The 20,615-nt window shown below is 39.9% G+C and overlaps 1 protein-coding gene and 1 pseudogene across 3 annotated transcripts in view; one reads left to right on the top strand and one right to left on the bottom strand.

Moving 5' to 3' along the window:
- Window positions 1-8,565, bottom strand: part of OSBPL8 (oxysterol binding protein like 8) — a 159,495-nt gene extending 150,930 nt beyond the window's left edge. For 2 of the 3 annotated variants that reach the window (XM_035002092.1, XM_035002093.1), the window contains exon 1: window positions 8,163-8,565. The gene's annotated coding sequence lies outside the window, so the exon portion shown is untranslated. The remainder of the gene's footprint in view (window positions 1-8,162) is intronic. The other variant, XM_035002094.1, reaches the window with a different exon arrangement.
- A 6,756-nt stretch (window positions 8,566-15,321) lies between these two features.
- LOC118008966 lies at window positions 15,322-17,364 on the top strand (annotated as a pseudogene).
- Window positions 17,365-20,615: the final 3,251 nt, after the last annotated feature.

Genomic DNA, 20,615 nt, shown 5'->3' with positions numbered 1-20,615 from the left:
TCCAGAAAAATAGGGAACACAATATAAAACACAATATGCTGAAGAGTTGAGGGGGAGGGGAAACTATGATAAAGGCATACAAGAAAAAGGGTGGTTAGAAAGACCAAGAAAACAGGAAGTCACATCCAAATTTTTTTTTTAATTCAATGGCTAGATTTTGAGCAGTTGATAAAATAAGTAAAATAAAATCCACTAGACCTTGATGTTATTATAGACATGTTTCTTCAGGTGGCCCAAGGGCTGCTTAATATAATCTGTAGAAATCATAATCTGGGCATACTACCCGGCCCAGCATTAACTAATATTTACATAGTCATAATATTGAAACTATTTATTGTTTTTCATCCTTTAAAAACAATCTGTGGACATGACAGCCAGGATTACAGATGGGGGCGGGTGGAAAGGGTGTAATGTGCTTAGGCAATAAGTTTGGAAGGAAAAGAAAAAATTGAAAATTCAGATAATGTTTAAATTGATAAATTAAGAGGTGCAGATCAACATTCAGTAGAGTGTGTTTTATAAAAACAACAGAGCTTCCTTTGTTGCATATTTGCAAACAAACCTCCCCCATGAACTCCACCCATCTCCTAAGAGGAGAAAAAGTTTTTTAAATAAAGATAAGTGTCTTTCAGCTTAAAATAATTTATTTCAGGTTAACTCAATTTTTAAGGCAGTGGTTCTCTACCAGGGGCGATTCTGCCCCCCAAAGGACATTTAACAATGTCTGGAGACATTTTTGGTTGTATAATTAAGGGGAGATGCTACTGATACCTAATGGATAGAGGATCAGGATGCTGCTATACATACCACAATGCACAGGACAGCCACTCACAGCAAAGAATTATCCAACCCAAAATGTCAATAATGCCAAGTTGGAGAAACCCTGCTTTAAAGGAACTTTTCAGACTTTTATAGAAAAATGTTTAGTTTCTCACAGCTCCACAATCTTATAATGGTATCTGGGCATAGCAGGAAAGTTTACATGGGTACAGGAAGTGTTTATGATTGATCTGAATGTAGATCCATGGACTGCCCTCTGTGTCCTCATGGGCTTCAGAGGTTTAGGGGAGTCATAATGGCACATTCTGATGAATATATTTGAACAACCACCAATGGATCTATTAACTTGGCCCCACCTCAGCTCCTGTTGGTATGGATAGTCTTGGGAGCTCAACTACCCATTCTATGCAGCCCATGCTTACAGTAATTTTACACAATTAAAATTTCTCATTAAAATAACAATCTGTTGTGGGTACTCCTCTTTGGTGCACAATTTTCTTCTACATGGTAATTTAAAGTCTCTAGATCCTTCCACCCTCTAAGTGCCCCAAGTTCCTTGGATTGGAAAAAATAAGTTAGATAAAGAACACCTGCTTTTCTGTCACCTCTACCCACAAGTGAAAACACATCATTTCCATTCACATTCCACTAGTAAAAATCAGTCACATACATGGCTCCACCTAGATGCAGAGAGGGATGACAAGGATAGAGGAGAGAATGACAGAAATGCATGCCTGGCTGAGCAACTATTTCCCAGTCTTAACTGCACTACAGCAAGAGGAAACACATTTTGGTGGGCATTGAGATGAACCTGCAGCTGCCCTCCCCCCCAACCATTACTGCATGGTCTCTCCCTTCACAATAGTAACCTAATAACAAGCTTGTTTGCTCCCACTCTGTTAATTTCTATTTCTTTCACTAGGATTTTGTGAGAACCTCCAGATCTTTTTCATACTACCTAACCACCAGGGGAAACTCACAAGGTGCATCTCTGGGCCTTACTCTGCCTCAATACACCATCTTCTTCCACTACTGACATACCATGTCTGCATCAGACCAGGTACTGGGCAATAAGCTAATTAAGTGGCTGTACAGGTTGTGAACTTAAGCAGTCTGGCTCCAGAGCCTGTTATTCTGCCTCTTTAGATTTCTAAAATAACAGGCAGTAAGAAAGTCCTTCCAGAATCATTTATAAAGCATCCACATCTTGCAAAACAGTCTAGGAACTATTACAAATTCCCCACTATGATGCACAGCACGATTTTTCTTTACTTCTGGATTGCTGATTTTAAATATTATAGTCAAAACAATAGGCAAAATTATACAGTAAGCAAAACTGCTCTCTAGTATCCCTCCACCCCACTCTGTACTTTAAAAATGTACCCGTGCAGGGGAACCTGGGTGGCTCAGTCGTTAAGCGTCTGCCTCCAGCTCAGGTCATAATCCCAGAGTCCTGGGATCGAGCCCCGCATCGGGCTCCCTGCTCTGTGGGAGGCCTGCTTCTCCCTCTCCCTCTCCCCCTGCTTTTGTTCCCTCTCTCGCTGTGTCTCTGTCAAATAAATAAAATCTTAAAAAAAAAAAAAATGTACCTGAGCCCTCATGTCCAAGGCATTCTACCTCCTTACACCTACTCAGTAATAATGTTACTTAGAGGGGACTGCTCTCTCCCCAGATCTACCATACTCCCACTCCATCAAAACTTACATACCCTGACTGCATAATTTCCACAGGGGCCAGAGCCAAGAATTCTTTGTAAGAAACTATGTAATCTGATAAACTAGTCCTGCTAATATGTGGCACTTGGCAGCCAAAAACAAGTTACTTTAATGGTGGAAATTTCAACAGATTTCAATTACATAGATTTGTGACCCTCAAATATCACTATATAAAGCCTATCCACACCATGTCTATGCATCAGTCTTACTCTTAGAAAGTATGAATTCTACGGGCTCCCTGCTCGGCGGGGAGTCTGCTTCTCCCTCTGACCCTCCTCCCTCTCATGCTCTCTGTCTCTCATTCTCTCTGTCTCAAATAAATAAATAAAATCTTTAAAAAAAAAAAAAAAAAGAAAGTATGAATTCTAAAAATTTTAACACGTCACCTTAAAATACCATATTTACTATGTTGTTATATTTCCGGTTTAGTTCGGAATTTCCTGGTGAGAAACTGGCAACTGAACGAACAATAAAGAATTTTTTGCTTTACTATAAATATTTTCAAGGTTTAAAAAATAAGATGTCGGGCGCCTGGGTGGCTCAGTTGGTTGGGCGACTGCCTTCGGCTCAGGTCATGATCCTGGATTCCCTGGATCGAGTCCCGCATCCGGCTCCCTGCTCGGCAGGGAGTCTGCTTCTCCCTCTGACCCTCCCCCCTCTCATGTGCTCTCTCTCATTCTCTCTCTCTCAAATAAATAAATTTAAAAAAATAAAAAATAAGATGTCAAATACATGTGAAATTAAAAAAAAATCGACGCTATACAGCATCTTATTACAAAGTGTATTTTCATCAAATCATAGTTGAAATAGACTCAGATCATGAAGGTCAAGATTTGTCACAAGGGACAACTGCAAATAAACTATACAAGGCAGTATAATGTGCTGGTTAAAAGGACAGGCTCTTAAATCAAAGCACAGGTTAAACTTCTAATTCAAATCCTTTTGGTAGGCTCAACCACCTGCTACTTAGCTTCCCGGTGACTTAGGTTTAGTCCAAATCCTGGCTCCACTATCTACCCCTTAATCTCTCAGTGCCTGAGGTTTAATAAAGGAAAAAAAAAATCTGATGCAGAGGGGTAGGTGTTCATTGTGAGGATTAAATGTGATAACATAGCAAATACTTCTAAAGTAGTAACTGGTACATAGTAATCAACACATAGTAGCTATTATTATTATTACCAACAATGCCTACTAAGACACCTTCAGGGGCTATAACAATCTCCTTCTGAATCTATCATGTTAATAACCCTAAATCAAAAAGTTTCTCCTTTTTATCTGAAAAGAGTCTTCAAGCTCAAAACCATTTCATCTTTTTTTCAGGCTTTTGTGAATATGGAAGATGGTGGCTAAATGGCTTCTTTTTCATTTTAAGACTCAAGACTCTTTTTAGTTTTTTTAATATTTCCCTTCCAAATATTATACACAAGATAGACTGCTCCGTGGGTTATAAACACTACAAAGAGTTCACAAAGAATAATGAAATTTTGAGATTCATAAAAGAACAGCTACCAGAGCAAAAATCTTAGATAAGAAATGATGCAGAAGTCTATTAGCCTGTTCAAAAAATATTGAATTCTAAAATAAAGCACAGCAGGTAGAGATCCTTCATGGTTTATAGTCACTTGAATCACTAAAAACATATAGAGGATACTTCTGGAAAATCCCATTTCTTCACAACAATGAATAGATGGCATGATAGGCATGGGCAATTTCTTCAAAAACAAAATCTGTAGACAAGAAATGCCTAAAGGCTCAGATTTTCAGCCACACACATCCCTTACTTAAAGCTTTAAAAATCTGAGGCATCTAGCATTTTTTGTAGTAACATTAAAGTAAAAAAGTTAAGCTTCATTTCTATCTGAAAACATCATGCTTGAAAGAAAACTAAGCATCTAAAATTTTGATACAAATTTAAAGGTAATTTAAAGGGTCAACTCAAAGGTCAAGTAGATATTAGAGTTCATGATAAATACACCAAAATATTTTTTTAATAATCTAAAAACAAAGATCTATTTCTTTTTGAGAGTGAGAGCAAGCAAGCATGGTGGGGAGGGGAAGAGGGAGAGAGAGAATCCCAAGTAGGTTCCATGCCCACTGGAGCCATTGGGCTTAATCTCACAACCCTGAGATCATGACCTGAGCCAAAATCAAGAGTCAGACGCTCAACCAAATGAGCCACCCGGCGCCCCTGACAAAGATCTATTTTAAACAATTTAACGTAAAGTCCTCCTATGTGTTAGATCACCTCCATATACATTATGTAACTTTATTCTCCCAACAACCACATGGGATAAGGATTATTATCCTCCTTTTACAAATGAGGAAACTAAGGCCCAGTGATGTGCCTACACTTGCTTGTATAAGATCTAATCAGAAATCCAATTCAAATTTTCTGACCACCCCCGCCCCGCACCGGTTTGATGCTCTTGCTTTCACTATACCACCCACTGTCACTTCCACAATTCAAGTACTCTAAATCTTAGTTCTTATAAAGTGTACCAATCTTCCCATCTGGGAGAGGCAACAGTTGTAAGGGGAGAAGAAAAATTATTCATAATGTCACCACCAAAGGGGAGAAAAAAAGTTATTCATAATGTCACCAAAAAAAGCCTCACTGTGCTTATTAATCCCACGATTACCCAGTCCAATGTAAATGCTTTGTTCATGCTGTCTACCCCCTTAAAACACCTGCTTATCTTCAGATACACAGCTTTAAGCAAAACCTAACTCAAGAATTACTTCCCCTAAAAGAGCTTCCCAATTGTGACCTGCTCCCTTCCTCCCAATCCAACATCCTTACCATCTCACTCCTTGTATCTATTTTGGACTACATTATCACACACTCCTCTTCGTTCTCCTGCATATGGAACTGCATTTTTTTCATTCAGTAACTATTAAGCATTTGAAGAGTCAATGGTGAACAAAAAAGACAGGCCCTTGCTATCATAGATGACTTACATCGTTTGCATCTCTTAAAAAGGTAAAAACAACATAGAGTACAAGAGTTATGATGTTCTACAACAAAGATTCCTCCCCTGCAAGGTCTCTGAAGAAAGCTTTCTCTCTTGCATACTTGATAACACTTTTCAGGGAGGAAAAATTCTAACATGTCTTTCAGGTGAGACCTTCAACTTCATGCCTTCAAAGAAATATGAGGAAATGAGGAACCAAGGTAGAAAGAAGGACAGATCTAAAATCTTTCAAGGGTTTCCAACATACAAACGTGAAATCTACATCTACACATTAGTGCAGACATCCCTTCCTGAGTCCCATCCACAAGAAAATGATACTTCGCTACAACTGCTCCAATCAAGCACCTCCATTAATCTCCTTGCACCAAGCAGCTTCACTATAATGCAGTACCCAGAGACTTTTCAATTCAAGTTGTATTTATGGATTACATGTATATCATATTCGTAAAAATAAGGAAGGACCTATGTCCTTCTACTTTTGAATCTCCTGATACTCCAAGATCATTGCTATAAATGTGTTCATCTTTGGATATTACAAATATGCAAATATAACACTTCAGGTACTGCTATTAGCATAAGACTTTTCCACAAAATCAGAAAACTACATCTAAGTATCAATTCCTTATTCGGTCACTCATGCTCCAAGTAACCTGCTCTTGAAGGATTATTTATAAACCAAAACAAGTTTAAATGTACTTAGAGTACTCACTAAAGAAATTCTGCAATTTGTCTTTTAACAAGACAGATCCTTTTGTAATGAAGATTTGGTAAAATCATAATTTTATCATTTTTTTCTTAAATCAAAACTAAAACATAACTTCGTTACACAGAATTGTATATTTATCCCCACGGCATAAGGGTTTTCAATTAAAAAATGAACCAAGAATGGGCGTCTGGGTGGCTCAGTTGGTTAAGCGACTGCCTTCGGCTCAGGTCATGATCCTGGAGTCCCTGGATCGAGTCCCGCATCGGGCTCCCTGCTCTGCAGGGAGTCTGCTTCTCCCTCTGACCCTCCCCCCTCTCATGTGCTCTCTCTCTTATTCTCTCTCTCTCAAATAAATAAATAAAATCTTTAAAAAAAAAACAAAATGAACCAAGAAACTTGATCTTGCCAAATTTATAAGTGCCATAAATGTGCTGCTGTAAGAAACATTTGATTGACTCTAAAATGTAATAATACTCTAACTGAAAAAGGACAGCAGCACCTTTTCCAGATCACAGATACCATATTAATAGTCAACAAGAAATAAACCATGACCCTTTTTAAAAACCAATTCTAAGCAGCTGTGTACAATGTATTGTGGCTCAAACGGTTCACGTGGAATTTGACCGCAACAACCTAATCTCCATAATTAAAGACCTAAAAGGTAGTTCTTATGTTTCATCTATTCCCTTTCCCAGTACTTTGAACAGGTATATTGCAGTCATTCCATACATAGTTGCTATCAAAAAAGGGGTAACAAATACTTGAAATTAGCTGTACTTTCTATAAAGGACAAACTGCATACCCTTACTCTCCCTTTCCCAAACTGTTTTATAAAACTAGCATGATCTTAATTTCACTGTAAAAGGGGTTTCTAGCAAGCATAAAAATTTACCATAGTCTCTCAACATGATCAACTTTAGACAACACCTGATGGAATGGAGAAAATCTAACAAGCAATTCACCCACGTCCCTCTACAATCCTTGCTTTCCTTGGAATCCGAAGGGAGGCAAAAACTTAAATGATTATCTGAAAAGACCTAAAATGGCACTAATCTGAGGCTAAGTCTCAGGAGAAGTTAATTAAAACTCATAACCCTACTACAGTATTCTCATACTAATTATAAGTCACTCAAGTCCTCTAGCATTAGGAAGGCAAAAACTTAATTATAATTATTTAACGCAAATATGCTTATAGCATCATCAGATAAGTTTTCCCATCTGTTTGAGGAGCCCAAGTTATCATTTCAGACAGTATTTAGATAAAATGAAATCAGGCAAGTTCCCTAACGCAGATGTCTCTCAAAAAGACGAGGGTTAAATGACTTTTGTGAATGGAAAATCTGCATATACTGTTGCTTCACTCAGTTGGTCTTGAGTGGGTGGCTCAATGAACCAGAAGCGTGCTCCATGTGAAGCTCCTTAGAACCTGATTTCACTCTTGAGAAAGGGCTTAGAAACAAACATTACATTCAAAAGTACAGCAAAGGCTTCGTCTTCCTCCCACAAGTCGGCCACAGGAACTGAGTTTAGAGGAACGACACCGTGTCACTCGGCTCTGCAAGGGCGGGTGCGGTCTGCGGTGCGCGGCACAGCCTCCTCCGGGGGCTGTCATAGGAAAACCGGAGCCTCGCCTTAACCGCGCCAAGTGACAAAGCACCAGCTCTCCCCCGCGCGGGGGCTTCCGGCAAGACCCCGCGGTCCGCCCAAACTTCGCGAGGAGGCACTCAGGGCGGTCAGAATGCTCTTACCACCCCCGCCCCGACGCGGCTTTGTAAGGTTTGCACACGCACGTACTGTGGGCCCCAAAACACTCCACCCCCGCCGGCCTTTGGAATCCCCCACTCCACAAGGGGACAAAGGACCCAAACAGGAACTCTCCGGTGCGGGGAGCCCCCCCGAGCTCAGAACGTGGGGGTAAGGGGGTGCAGTCGCTCGGAGGGGTGCAAACCCGTCGCCCCCCCCCGACTCAGGAACTGGCGTGACACTCACCGGTGCGGAAGCCCCGGAGAGGCGGGGAGCAGGGGGCCGATTCCTCCGGGGCCCTGCACGCGCCCGGGCAGACCCCAACTTCTCTCGGCAGCTGTCGCCGGCGGCAGCTAGGGCGCGAGCCCAGACCGAGGGCGCTGGCTCGCCGCCGCGGAGGCGCTGCCGGCTCTGCACGCGAGGGGGGCGGGAACTCGGGGCCCGCGGTCCTCCCGCCAGGGCGGGCTCCACCTCCCCCCTCTTCTGCCCGATACCGGCTGCGGCTACTGCCGCGATAAAAACTAACGCTGCAGCGGCTCGGGCTACCGCTCCCACGACCGCCCGGCCCGGAGCGCGTCGCGGCCTAATGTTGTCATCGGCCGCGTCGCCGCTTCTCCGAGCACCTAGAGCCGCCAAGATCCTTCTCATCCGAGTGCCCTCCCCCTCCAGGCCCCGCCCCCCAGCTCGCGGGCTCCAGCCAACCCCCCTTTCCCGTCACATGACCACGCGCGGAGGCGGTCGCGGAGACGCCTCCCCTGCGGGTCAGGCGTGAGTCGCGCGGGAGCAACTGTCAACACCTTGTTGTGCCAGAGACTTACCGCGGCCGAATTGCCTCCGCACACCCGAAGGCGGCTTCGGGATGCGAGCCCACCGCCGCCCGCTCCGCGCCTGTGACCTACTGAGGCGAGGCCTTCTGGACCGGTCTTACAGGGCCCTGCCTAATCTGGGGAGACTGCACAATGCAGCTCCCTGGTCAGGACTTAGGACCCCACGCCCGCTCGGAGGCTCGGAGGCCCGGAGGCGCGAGCCTGACACCCGCCTCCTCAGCCCTGGGTTTGGCTGAAGTTTTAGCCAAACAAAGGAAAAAAGAAGGCATCGTGGTGTCTGGCTTAAAAAGCAGTAACGAATTGTTCCGATTTCTAGTAGCACGTTAATTGTGAATTAAATTTACTGTTTTCCTCATTAGAGGTTTTTATTTTTGAGGAAAGGATGGTGCGTTTCAATCACGCTGGGATGAAAATAGCCTAGCAAACTTATTTTTGTTCCTAGTCAGTTTCAGCATCCTTCGTGCCGGTTTTACAGTCATTAAGTCTTACAATGTGTTAGGTTGGTGGCAGTTTAAACAGATACACAGGATTTTGGCAATTTGTTCCATTTTTTAAAATAAAGACTAGTCTTTTTTTTCCCCCCCAAGTACCTTAACTTTTGGACATACCTTTTGCCTTCCTTTTAAAAGGAACTCTGTCCCCCACCCCCCAACCCTGGTGAGGAGAAGAAAAGAATATGCTGGTCACCAGAGGAAAAGCAACAATACAGAAATGAGGGAGGTAGAAAAGCAGAAAGATCATAATCAAACCCTGCTAACAATGAAAGCACATGAGAACGTTTTCTCATTTTGTAAGTCATTTTTCCTTCTAGCCCAGAACTAAGGGTTTTGCTTAAGCAAGTCTATGCCCTCATTACATTTTCTTAATACGACATCAAAAAGCTTTCTGATCAGCTGGATACTTTGAAATGAATAAGCAATAGAGTTTGGCTTATGTAATCATTAAGATTACATTTTTTGGACACACTAAGAAATCATGGATTTTAAGACTCACCATTATTTCCTGTTACTCAAGAGAGAAAAACACTGCCAATTAAACTATGCCATGCCACTGATATTTTTAGGACACATCTTGAATTCAGAGATGTTAAAATGTGAAAAACAATGAGTCTTGGAATCTGTGGATTGGTAATGAGCTGGTGTTCCAATGAGGAAAAGATTCTACAGGTTCTGTTCTGAAGTCTGAGATATTGTAGTTCAAATAAATATGAGAGACGTTTATTATTCTGTGAATGACACTATTTCAGCAAAGCTAGTAACTTCGGAGTTTGTCAACAGATTGAAACCTGTCACCTGTTTTCTAGAGCGGTATTTTTTTATACTGACTCAAAAATTAATTTTTTAATGAAATAAGGTAGAATGGAATAGAATATAAAGATCAGAGTACATAACTAGTGTGGACAAGAAATTGCTTTGTAAAATTTTTGTTTCATTTGTGGGAAAGGGTAAGAGTGTGTCCTATGTTGTGATTTAAACTTTCTTATTGTGAGTTGCGATCAAATAGATTTGAAAAAGAATGTTCTTAGAGCACAAATAACAGGCAAAATATACACTCTGAGCTCTCTTTCTCTGTTGCTTTTCCTTTACTTTGGGAACTAAAACTAAAGATTAGAAAGAGAAGGCAAATTGCCTTGACAATCCTCTCCTGCCTCAGCCCAAATTTCTTACATTGGCTGTTGAAAATAAATGGTCTTTTATTGGAATGGAAAGCACTGTTCTAGAAGCAAGGTGGCCTAGGTTATAGACCTTGCTAATTAGACTTGGACTAGATGAATTACTCCCTGCATTTCAAGTTCTGATAAAAGTAGGAAGTTGGACTATATGCTGTTTAACCAGTGTCATTCAACCTTTTTTTTCAGTGATGATATTCACATTTGAAATAACCATTGTACACTCAGGATTGTGCGAATTCTTGTCAGACTAGCTGTAACTCCTATCAACCCCACTCAAAAAAAAAAAAAAATCAATGCAAGTTCATGAAAGTAAAGATATGGGACAACAAATGTAAGTGTATCTTTTGCAATTGTCTGTATTTTAACTGTTGCTAATAATAATTGCTTGCCATAAATGATGATTTTGACATACCTCACAATTGACTGCAACAAAATGATGTATCAATATATTCAAATTCAGAAATACATACTTTTCAGATCTTTTCAAATCTAATATTCTATGATTCCAGGAAATGGTCATTCAATCTAGCATTAGTGATGTAATCACAACATAAACAAATTGTAATATGTAATCCTGCACTGTAATTGAGAAATATCCTGTAACTCCCATTTGCTATGTTGAGATACCCTACAAGTTTTCTACTCTTAAAATGATTTTAAGAAATTTTTTAAAAAAAATGATTTTAAGAATAACATTTTTAAACAAAACTTTTTATTAAAACTATCCACTTTTATTGTAACTATCCAATTTTAACTCCAATGAGAATTAATCTCTTATTGCCTAGTGTTTAATTAATTATACATTTCTGAGAATGAGAAGTTCTTTTTCCAAATCAGTTAAAGCACTGACAGGCATGATAATTTTTCCCACAGAATATGTATCAACCCTGACCTAGAATGAGAGAGATTGGCTTGAGGTTGTTTTTGTTTTACCTTTAGCCTTTCCATTTAGACACTTATGTTGCCAAAAATTGCTGATGAGGATTTTAGGTTAAAATCCTCATTTTCTCAGAGAAGATTAAGAAGATTAAGAGCAACCTTAATGGCTCAGTCATTAAGCGTCTGCCTTCGGCTCAGGTCATGATCCTAGGTTCCTGGGATCGAGTCCCGCATCGGGCTCCCTGCTCGGCGGGAGGCCTGCTTCTCCCTCTCCCACTCCCCCTGCTTGTGTTCCTGCTCTCGCTATCTCTCTCTCTGTCAAATAAATAAATAAAATCTTTAAAAAAAAAAAAAAAGAGCAACCTTAAACATGAATAAGGTATTCAACACAATAAGACTGTGGTAGATTATATTATTACTCTTGGCCATGTAACTTGCTCTAACCAGTGGTTTATAAACAGATGTAATACATGCTAACTGCTTTAAATTTGAGTGCAACATTCAGGTCAATCTCTTAGTTTTATGCTGCCTGCCATAAGAAAGGCATGTTCCAAATAGGCTATCAGAATGAGAAAATACATGGAGCAGACCTGCAACTGACTTTTACCCTGGAGCAATACAGCAGCAGCTGACCTGCAGCTACTAACATGAAACAAGAGTAAATCATAAATATGTATTGTCCTAAATCACAGAGATTTTGAAATTATTACGTAATATAATCTCACAAGTCAGCTTAAGTGAATGTAAACCAACAGATTAGTGGTTCAAAGGCTAAATGCACTGTAGAACAATAATATTCTTCTATTTAGTAAAATAAAATAATAAACACCTTCAAAATAGTCACCTAGATATTTGGTAAGCACCCACCTAAAATTTTCTATTAAAAAGTAGTCTATTTATAAGATCTGTAGATTTGTTTGCAAGATATTTATATATCGATGCGGGGCTCAATCCCAGGACCCTGAGATTATGACTTGAGCTGAAACCAAGAGTTGGGTACTTAACCGACTGAACCACCCAGGTGTCCCGAGCAGTTCATATTTTAAAAAATAACAAGCACAGAAGAAAATGAGACAGCATTAGTGAGAACAGTGAATATAGATAGCAAAAACATATTCAGAAGGACTTCAGATACTGAAATTACACAAAGACTGTAAAATAACTATATAAAATATAAATAAAGGACAACCTTGAAAATATGTACAGAGAACAAGAAAGAACAAAGAATAAAGATATTTTTTAAATAGAATTTAAAGAATAAAAAATATAAATTATTAAAATTTAAAACTCAGTGGACATGTTTAATAGTCTATTTGACATAGCAGAAGTACAATTTAGTGAACTGGGAGAAAGAGATGAAATTGCCCAAATGCAATAGAAAAAAGAAAAATAAATGAAAAATATAAAGAGACTTTAAGTGACATGGAAGACATTCTGAGAAAGTATAAAATAAATCAGTACTCCAAAAGAATAGGAAAGAGAAAATGTGGCAGAAGCGGTATTTGATAAGATCATGGTTGAAAACTTTCCAGAACTAATGAAAGACTCTAACCCACAGACTTAGGAAATCCCCAGCAAGTTAAAGAATAATAAATCTACACTTATATACATTATAGTAAAATTACAAAACACCAAAAACAAAAAAAGAAAACCTTAAAAGTAGAAGAGAAAAAAATAGATTATCCTCAAAATATCTGGTAATTGGCTTTCCTCAGTAACAAACAATAGAATCAGAAGAGAGTGGAATAATGTCTTCAGTGGCCTAAAAGAAAATGACGATCAGCCTAGAATTCAATGCCCATTGAAGAGATCTTTTAAGAATGAGGCCAAAATGAAGGCATTTTCAGGCAAGCAAAAGCAGAGTTTGCTGCTAATACTGATTCTCACTAATAGAAAATCTAAAGAAATTTCTTTCTTCAGAAAAAAAATGAAATGATCCCAAATAAAAGGTCTGAAAGTTAAGACTAAAGGAAGAGCATTGAAAATGCTAAATATTTGCATGAATCTAAAAACCACTGACTATGCAAAACAGAATTGTTAAAATTATTTAATATTTTTAAAAGAAAAAATAGCAATCACTCATATTCCTAACATCAGAATAAGTCCAATCAGATTCTCACTTTATACCTACTATTAAACAGACCTCATCAGACTAAGTATTCTATCCATTTGTATTATCATTTCCATCTGGTATATGCCCTTGAAAGCAAAAATACTGAACATTTCCATTTATTTTTTTCCTCTTTTCTGATCCATTTAGGCAAAGCTGTATTAATGTTTTATTGGTATTCTCTTTTTAAATAACTCTACTGGTATAGCATTTTAAATGTTTTTCTTCATGACATTTTTATTTCAAATTTGCATAATGTACCAGTGAAGATGATTTATTAATAATCAGACTAAGAAATTAACACATATTTAGGAGATCATGATTTAGAGTAATAGAAGGTAGAATCATATACTATTTTTCACATAACTATGAAGCATTAATGAGTCCCACCATAGAAGTCTAAAAATGAAAGTTCATCATAACAAATTATATAATTATGTATTCACAGGTTAAGAACAATTAACTCTTATTGAAAAGCTCTGCCTACTCTTTCCACCCACATTGCCTATTCAAAATTAGGTGCATGCTATGACTTTTAATACCATCTCTGGAAATAGTTAGAAATATATGCTCAGGCTGAAAAGATTGACTCCTGAGTTTTAATTCAGCTCAGAGGGCATCCTGAACTCGAAATAAATTTATATAAAGGGAGAAGAAGAACCCATCTCTTTCTGATATCTACCTAGACTACACATTCCCAGTTGTAAATATTTTTTCATTTCAATTTCAAGAGAGTGTATAAAAAGCTGTTTATCACAATTACATAAACATGAAAAGCATAGAACACATAATTCCTTAAATTTCCAAAGTTGTAGTAACTATGATGCAAAGAAATTATACCTTACTTTTTTTTAACCAAAGCTTTACCCTTTCTTTTCCTCAGCCATATGAGATTATTCAAAACATATTTACTTCTATAATACTTTCCTGAGAAAACCAAATCTATAATTTCACTGCATAATGTCTAAATGACTTCCATTACTTTATATTTTTTAACATATAAGAGATTATATATTACTAGTATAGATTATTCCAGTTAGCTTTGTCCAACCTGTATTTATATGTCTATAAACTTTCTGACAGTTCACAAGTAATTCAATTCATATAAACCAGACTGTACATTAATTCTTTCAATTTAATAAGTTAATCAGTTTTTACTGGGTCCAAGGCCCATCCTGTTTACAAAAAAATTATTAAGTAGCTGTAGGTTACTCCACCTCTTTTCTGAAATGAATGGGAAGCTAGCAAGAGGCCTTGCCCTATAAACTAACAGTGTTTCAAAACTGCCATTTGTACTCTTCTCTGCTGGCAAAGAAGGTGGCATACCGACATTATCAAATAGCAGCGTCTACCCACCCCTCCCAACAAGGACAGGTGCTGCCTGGATTACTTTTGTCAAATCTCCTAGGTATTTATTATCTTTCTTATTTCTCCAGAACACTGGTGCCCAGAAGTGACAAGGTGAAGAAAGAAGGCACCTACCCCTATATTCCAGTAATGTCTGTCCAAAGCATTCTTGTCAGGTTCATCCCTCTGTTCTAGGCCCTGTTGCTATTTTCTCCTAGTTGTTTTCAGTCAGTTCCTATGGGAGCCTAGCTTGCTGATATTATACGCACAGACAGCTGAGACCAGACTCCCAATCCCATTCCCCCACTGGTTTCCTTTAACACTTAATCCCTATAAAACACTCCTGGAATGGACTAGAGTTGGGATACATCGTTTTTTATTTTCTTTTTAAATATCAGCTCCTTTCCAGAGATGACCAAACACTTTGCCCCTTGTGGTACCACATTGTGTTGATTATTTTGACTAACTTTCTTTTGTTGTCAGCCAATAGTCTTGGACCTAACATCATTTGCCTCCCAGCCCCCCTTCCTGAAATTATTAGAAAAGCAGTACACCATATGAATACAATGATCTAAACTAAGAACAGGGAAAATTCTAGAAGAAAATGAACTTTATGCAATAAATAAAGGCAAGGGGAAAAATGGGGCACTATTACGTATTAAAATAGACTCATCAACATTAAAATGGTGTCCACGGATTATAGTACCTACTGCCAAGCTACAACCCACTCAAGGATATGCACAGACCACCCAGGCATATGGGCAGCAAAGTTATGGAACCTATGGACAGCCCACTGATGTCAGCTATACCCAGACTCAGATAACTGCGACTTATGGGCAGACCGCCTAGGCAACTTCTTATGGAACAGCCTCCCGCTGGTTACACCACTCCAACTGCCCCCCCAGGCATACAGTCTGCCTATTCAGGGGTATGGCACTGGTGCTTATGATACCACTGCTGTGGTCACTACAGGCCTCTATGCAGCTCAGTCTGCATATGGCACTCAGCCTGCTTACCCAGCCTATGAGCAGTAGCTGGCAGCCACTGAACCTGCAAAACCGCAGGATGGTAACAAATCTGCTGAGACTAGTCAACCTCAGTCTAGCACAGGAGGTTACAACCAGCACAGCCTAGGATATGGACAGAGTAACTATAGTTATCCCCAGATACCTGGGAGCTACCCCTGGGAGCCGACCCCAGCCAGTCAGGGTACCACCATCTTATCTTCCTACCAGCTATTCCTCTGCACAGCCAACTAGTTATGATCAGAGCAGTTACTCTCAGCAGAACACCTATGGACAACCCAGCAGCTGTGGACAGCAAGTAGCTATGGTCAACAAAGCAGCTATGGGTAGCAGCTGCCCACTAGTTATCCCTCCCAAACTGGATCCTACAGCCAGGCTCCAAGTCAGTATAGCCAACAGAGCAGCAGTTACGGGCAGCAGAGTTCATTCCGACAGGACCACCCCAGTAGCATGAGTGTTTATGGGCAGGAGTCTGGAGGATTTTCCAGACCAGGAGAGAATGGGAACATGGGTGGGCCTGATAACCGGGGCAGGGAAAGAGGGGGATTTGATCGTGGAGGCATGAGCAGAGGTGGGCAGGGAGGAGGACATAGTGGAATGGGTGCTGGAGAGCGAGGTGGCTTCAGTAAACCTGGTGGACCCATGGTCGAAGGACCAGATCTTGATCAGGCCCACCTGTAGATCCAGAAGAAGACTCTGACAACAGTGCAATTTATGTGCAAGGCTTAAATGACAGTGTGATCCTAGATGATCTGGCAGACTTCATTAAGCAGTGTGGGATTGTTAAGATGAACAAGAGAACTGGACAACCCATGATCCATATCTACTTGGACAAGGAAACAAGAAAGCCCAAAGGTGATGCTATGGTGTCCTATGAAGACCCACCAACTGCCAAGGTTGCCATGGAGTGGTTTGATGGGAAAGAATTTCAATGGAGCAAACTTAAGGTTTCTCTTGCTAGGAAGAAGCCTCCGATGTACAGCATGCAGGGTGATATGCCTCCCTGAAAGGGCAGAGGGATGCCACAGCCACTCCGTGGAGGTCCAGGGGGCCCAAGAGGTCCTGGGGGGTCCCAATGGGTCACATGGGAAGCCATGGAGGAGACAGAGGTGGCTTTCCCCCAAGAGGGCCCCGGGGTTCCCATCTGGAGGAGGAAACGTCCAGCACTGAGCTGGAGACTGGCAGTGCCCCAATCAAGGGTGTGGAAACCAGAACTTTGCCCAGAGAATAGAATGCAACCAGTGCAACATCTCGAAGCCTGAAGGCTTCCTTCCAACCACCCTTTCCACCCCCGGGTGGTGACCGTGGCAGAGGTGGCCCTGGTGGCATGTGGGGAGGGAGAGGCAGCCTCATGGACTGCAGTAGTCCCAGTGGGATGTTCAGAAGTGGTCATGGTGGAGAAAGAGGTGGCTTCCGTGGTGGCTGGGGTATGGACTGAGGTTGCTTTAGTGGAGGAAGATGGGGCGGCCCTAGTGGGCCCCTTGGACCTTTGATGGAACAGATAGGAGGAAGAAGAGGTGGGTATGGAGGACCTGGAAAAATGGATAAAGGTGAGCACTGTCAGGAACGCAGAGACTGTCCCTACTAGATGCAGAGACCCTGTACAGCTTCATTGACTACCAGATTTATTTTTAAACCAGAAAATGTTTTAAATTTATAATTTCATATTTATAAGGTTGGCCACAACATGGTGATTATACCTTGTCTGTACTTTAGTATTTTTCACCATTTGTGAAGAAACATTAAAACAAGTTAAACGGTAGTGTGCTGAACTTTTTTTTCCTTCTTTTAAAGACGGTTGTTTTGGTTGTTTAAACTAAGACTAAACAGGGGTGCCTGGGTGGCTCAGTTGGTTAAGTGTCTGCCTTCAGCTCAGGTCATGATCCCAGGATGCTGGGATGGAGTGCTGCATTGGGCTCCCTGCTCAGCGGGGAGTCCGCTTCTCCCTCTGCCTCTGCTCCCCGCCCCCCATGCTCTCTCTCTCTCCCAAATAAATAAATAAAATCTTTAAAAAATTAAATTAAAAATAAACTAAGACTGAACAATGGGAACCCCTTGTGAACATGCTCAGTATCACTTTGGAAAACCAAGAGGGCGTCTAACTGTAACAATGTTCATGGTTGTGACGTTTTATTTTTTTAAATAAAATTACAAATGTTTATTTAAAAAAGTAGACTCATCAGATATATCAACCAAATACAATGTATGGACCTCTTTTAGATTCTGTTTCAAATCATTTTTATAAAAAGACATTAATGAGATAATCAGGGAAATACTACTACTGGTTGGATATTACATGATATCAAGGAATTATTAATCATCTTAGGCATGATAATTATATGTGATTATGTTTTTTTAAAATGTCTCATTTCTTAAGGACACATACTGGATAATCAGGCCCCTACTTTAGGGAGAGAAAAACCTACCTTCAAATTATGTCACTTTTCTTTTCTCTATCTGTAGGTCAAATCCATGGGAATGTACTCTACAATTACTACTTGTTATTTTCTTTTTTTTTTTTTTAAGATTTTATTTATTTATTTGAGAGAGAGAGAACACAAGACGGGGGAGGGTCAGAGGGAGAAGCAGACTCCCTACTGAGCAGGGAGCCCAATGTGGGACTCAATCCCAGGACTCCAGGATTATGACCTGAGCCAAAGGCAGTTGTTTAACCAACTGAGCCACCACTCAGGCGCCCTACTACTTGTTATTTTCTACCCTTAAGATAGTAATCATTTCCTCTTTATCATGTCTATTTTTTTTTAAAGATCTTATTTATTTAAGAGGGAAAGAGAGAAAAATCATGAGCAGGGAGAGGGAGAAGCAAACTCCCTGCCAAGCAGGGAGCCCTGTGTGGGGCTCAATCTTAGGACCCCAAGATCACAACCTGAGGTGAACACTTAACCAGCTGAGCCACCCAGGTGTCCCATGTCCATGATTATTTTTTGGTAAAAGTATTTAAATCAATAGCAACTCATGCTGTTATTTGCTCCAAACCTCTATTAAACCACTGTGAAAGGCCAAATATCATATGACCTATGGTAAATAAATCTGATTAAGCACATTAACATGTTCAAATTTATATAAAGCATTCTGCAAATACAGATTACTCTAGAGATGCTAAGAAGCAGATGTACTGATCTCCTTGGCATTCACATGATTCAGCTACAAATAGAATTTGAACAGATTCCAAATGCACAACTGTCAAATTCATAAAAAGTAGCAAAAAAAGTCAAGTGAAACAGTTTAGGCTTTGCCTTGATTAGCACTGTTTTCTGGAAAAAAGAATAGTTGAAAGTATTCTGTTAATGTTTTTATTTCTTCAGTGCTAATATTTGGCAAGAACTAAGTACTTTCATTTTATGCAGAGATGTTCCCATTAGGTTAGTGGGTGATAATCCAGAAACTGTTATGAGTTAGTATTACTATTAAATTGAAAGAAAATCTTAAAATCAATTTAATCAAAGGGGCGCCTGAGTGGCTCAGTCAGTTAAGCAGCTGACTCTTGATTTCAGCTCAGGTCATGATCTCAGGGTCCTGGGATCAAGCCCCACATTGGGCTCAGTGCTCAGAGGGGAGTCTGCTTGAGGATTCTCTCTCTCTCCCTCTGCCCCTCTCTCAAACACACACTCTTTCTCTCTTTAAAATAAATAAGTCTTGGGATGCCTGGGTGGCTCTGTTGGTTAAGCATCTGCCTTCGGCTCAGGTCATGATCCCAAGGTCCCAGGATCAAGTCCCACATCAGGCTCCTTCCTCAATGGGGATCCTCTTCTCCCTTGGCTGCTGCTTCCCCTGCTTGTGCGCTCTCTCTCTCTCTGACAAATAAATAAAATCTTTAAAAATAAATTAATAAAATAAGTCTTTTTAAAAAATCAATTTAATCAATATTACAAAGTTCATCAATATAAATTTGACTCACTGAAGTAGTATAGTGTAGTGGGGTTGAGCTCCAACTCTAACATCAGATATATAATGCTAGCCTTGTCATTTACTAGCTGTGAGACCTCTTTCCTCATCTGTAAAGTAGAGTTAAAAAAATTTTTTTTTTATTTTACAGTGTTGTGATAAGAAAGAACTTAAGAAACATAAGCTGTTATGGTTACTCTCTTTGGGGAATATTACATTATACACAATATTACTGTATTTTCACTTTACTCAGTTGTAAAAAAATTACACACATACTATACTCTACCAACTTTCCATTGATCCCAAAACTTTGAGGCGACTGGCCTAATTCTGAGAATTATAGAAGATACATAGGTGGGCAACCCCAGGCCATGGAAGCAGATTTATTTAAGAATCTCTACAATTCAAATATCAGGTCTCACATGTGATGTGAGAATGAAAGCCATTTCTTCGGCAACCAGGAGATAGACTCAATTTGAGAGTTGTACTTGCCCCAAATAAGACTTCAAACAGACATTCGAGTGTTGCAATACACGAAGTCAACACTCTAAGCCAGTCCTCTCTTGCCAAACTTATTTCTTAAGTACAATGAATCATAGTAAAACAAAATTTATCTCTAAGCACAATGCAGTAATGCACACATTTCCTCATTCTTCTGCCCTTGCACTGTCACTTAGCGATCCAGAACACCTTGTTTATAATGGTCAATAGATACAAAAATGGCCTTTTGAAATCTTTGAGAGATATTAGTTGTAAAGGTTTGCTGGATTCAAGTTAAACATTTTGGGCTAGAATAAATATAGGTAATGTAGTATACTTTGTATAGCATCTTTCATGTTATTCGATTAATGCTCAATTATTGATGCTTAGACTGATATTGAAATAATGATATGGCAGTCTCATCCCTACTTTATAAACTCATGACTAGGAAGT

This window comes from Mirounga leonina, unplaced genomic scaffold, assembly GCF_011800145.1.
Source record: "Mirounga leonina isolate KUSES-001 unplaced genomic scaffold, KU_Mleo_1.0 Mir_126, whole genome shotgun sequence".
NCBI classification, from domain to species: Eukaryota; Metazoa; Chordata; class Mammalia; order Carnivora; family Phocidae; genus Mirounga; species Mirounga leonina.
This window is presented reverse-complemented; position numbering and strand designations above follow the sequence as displayed.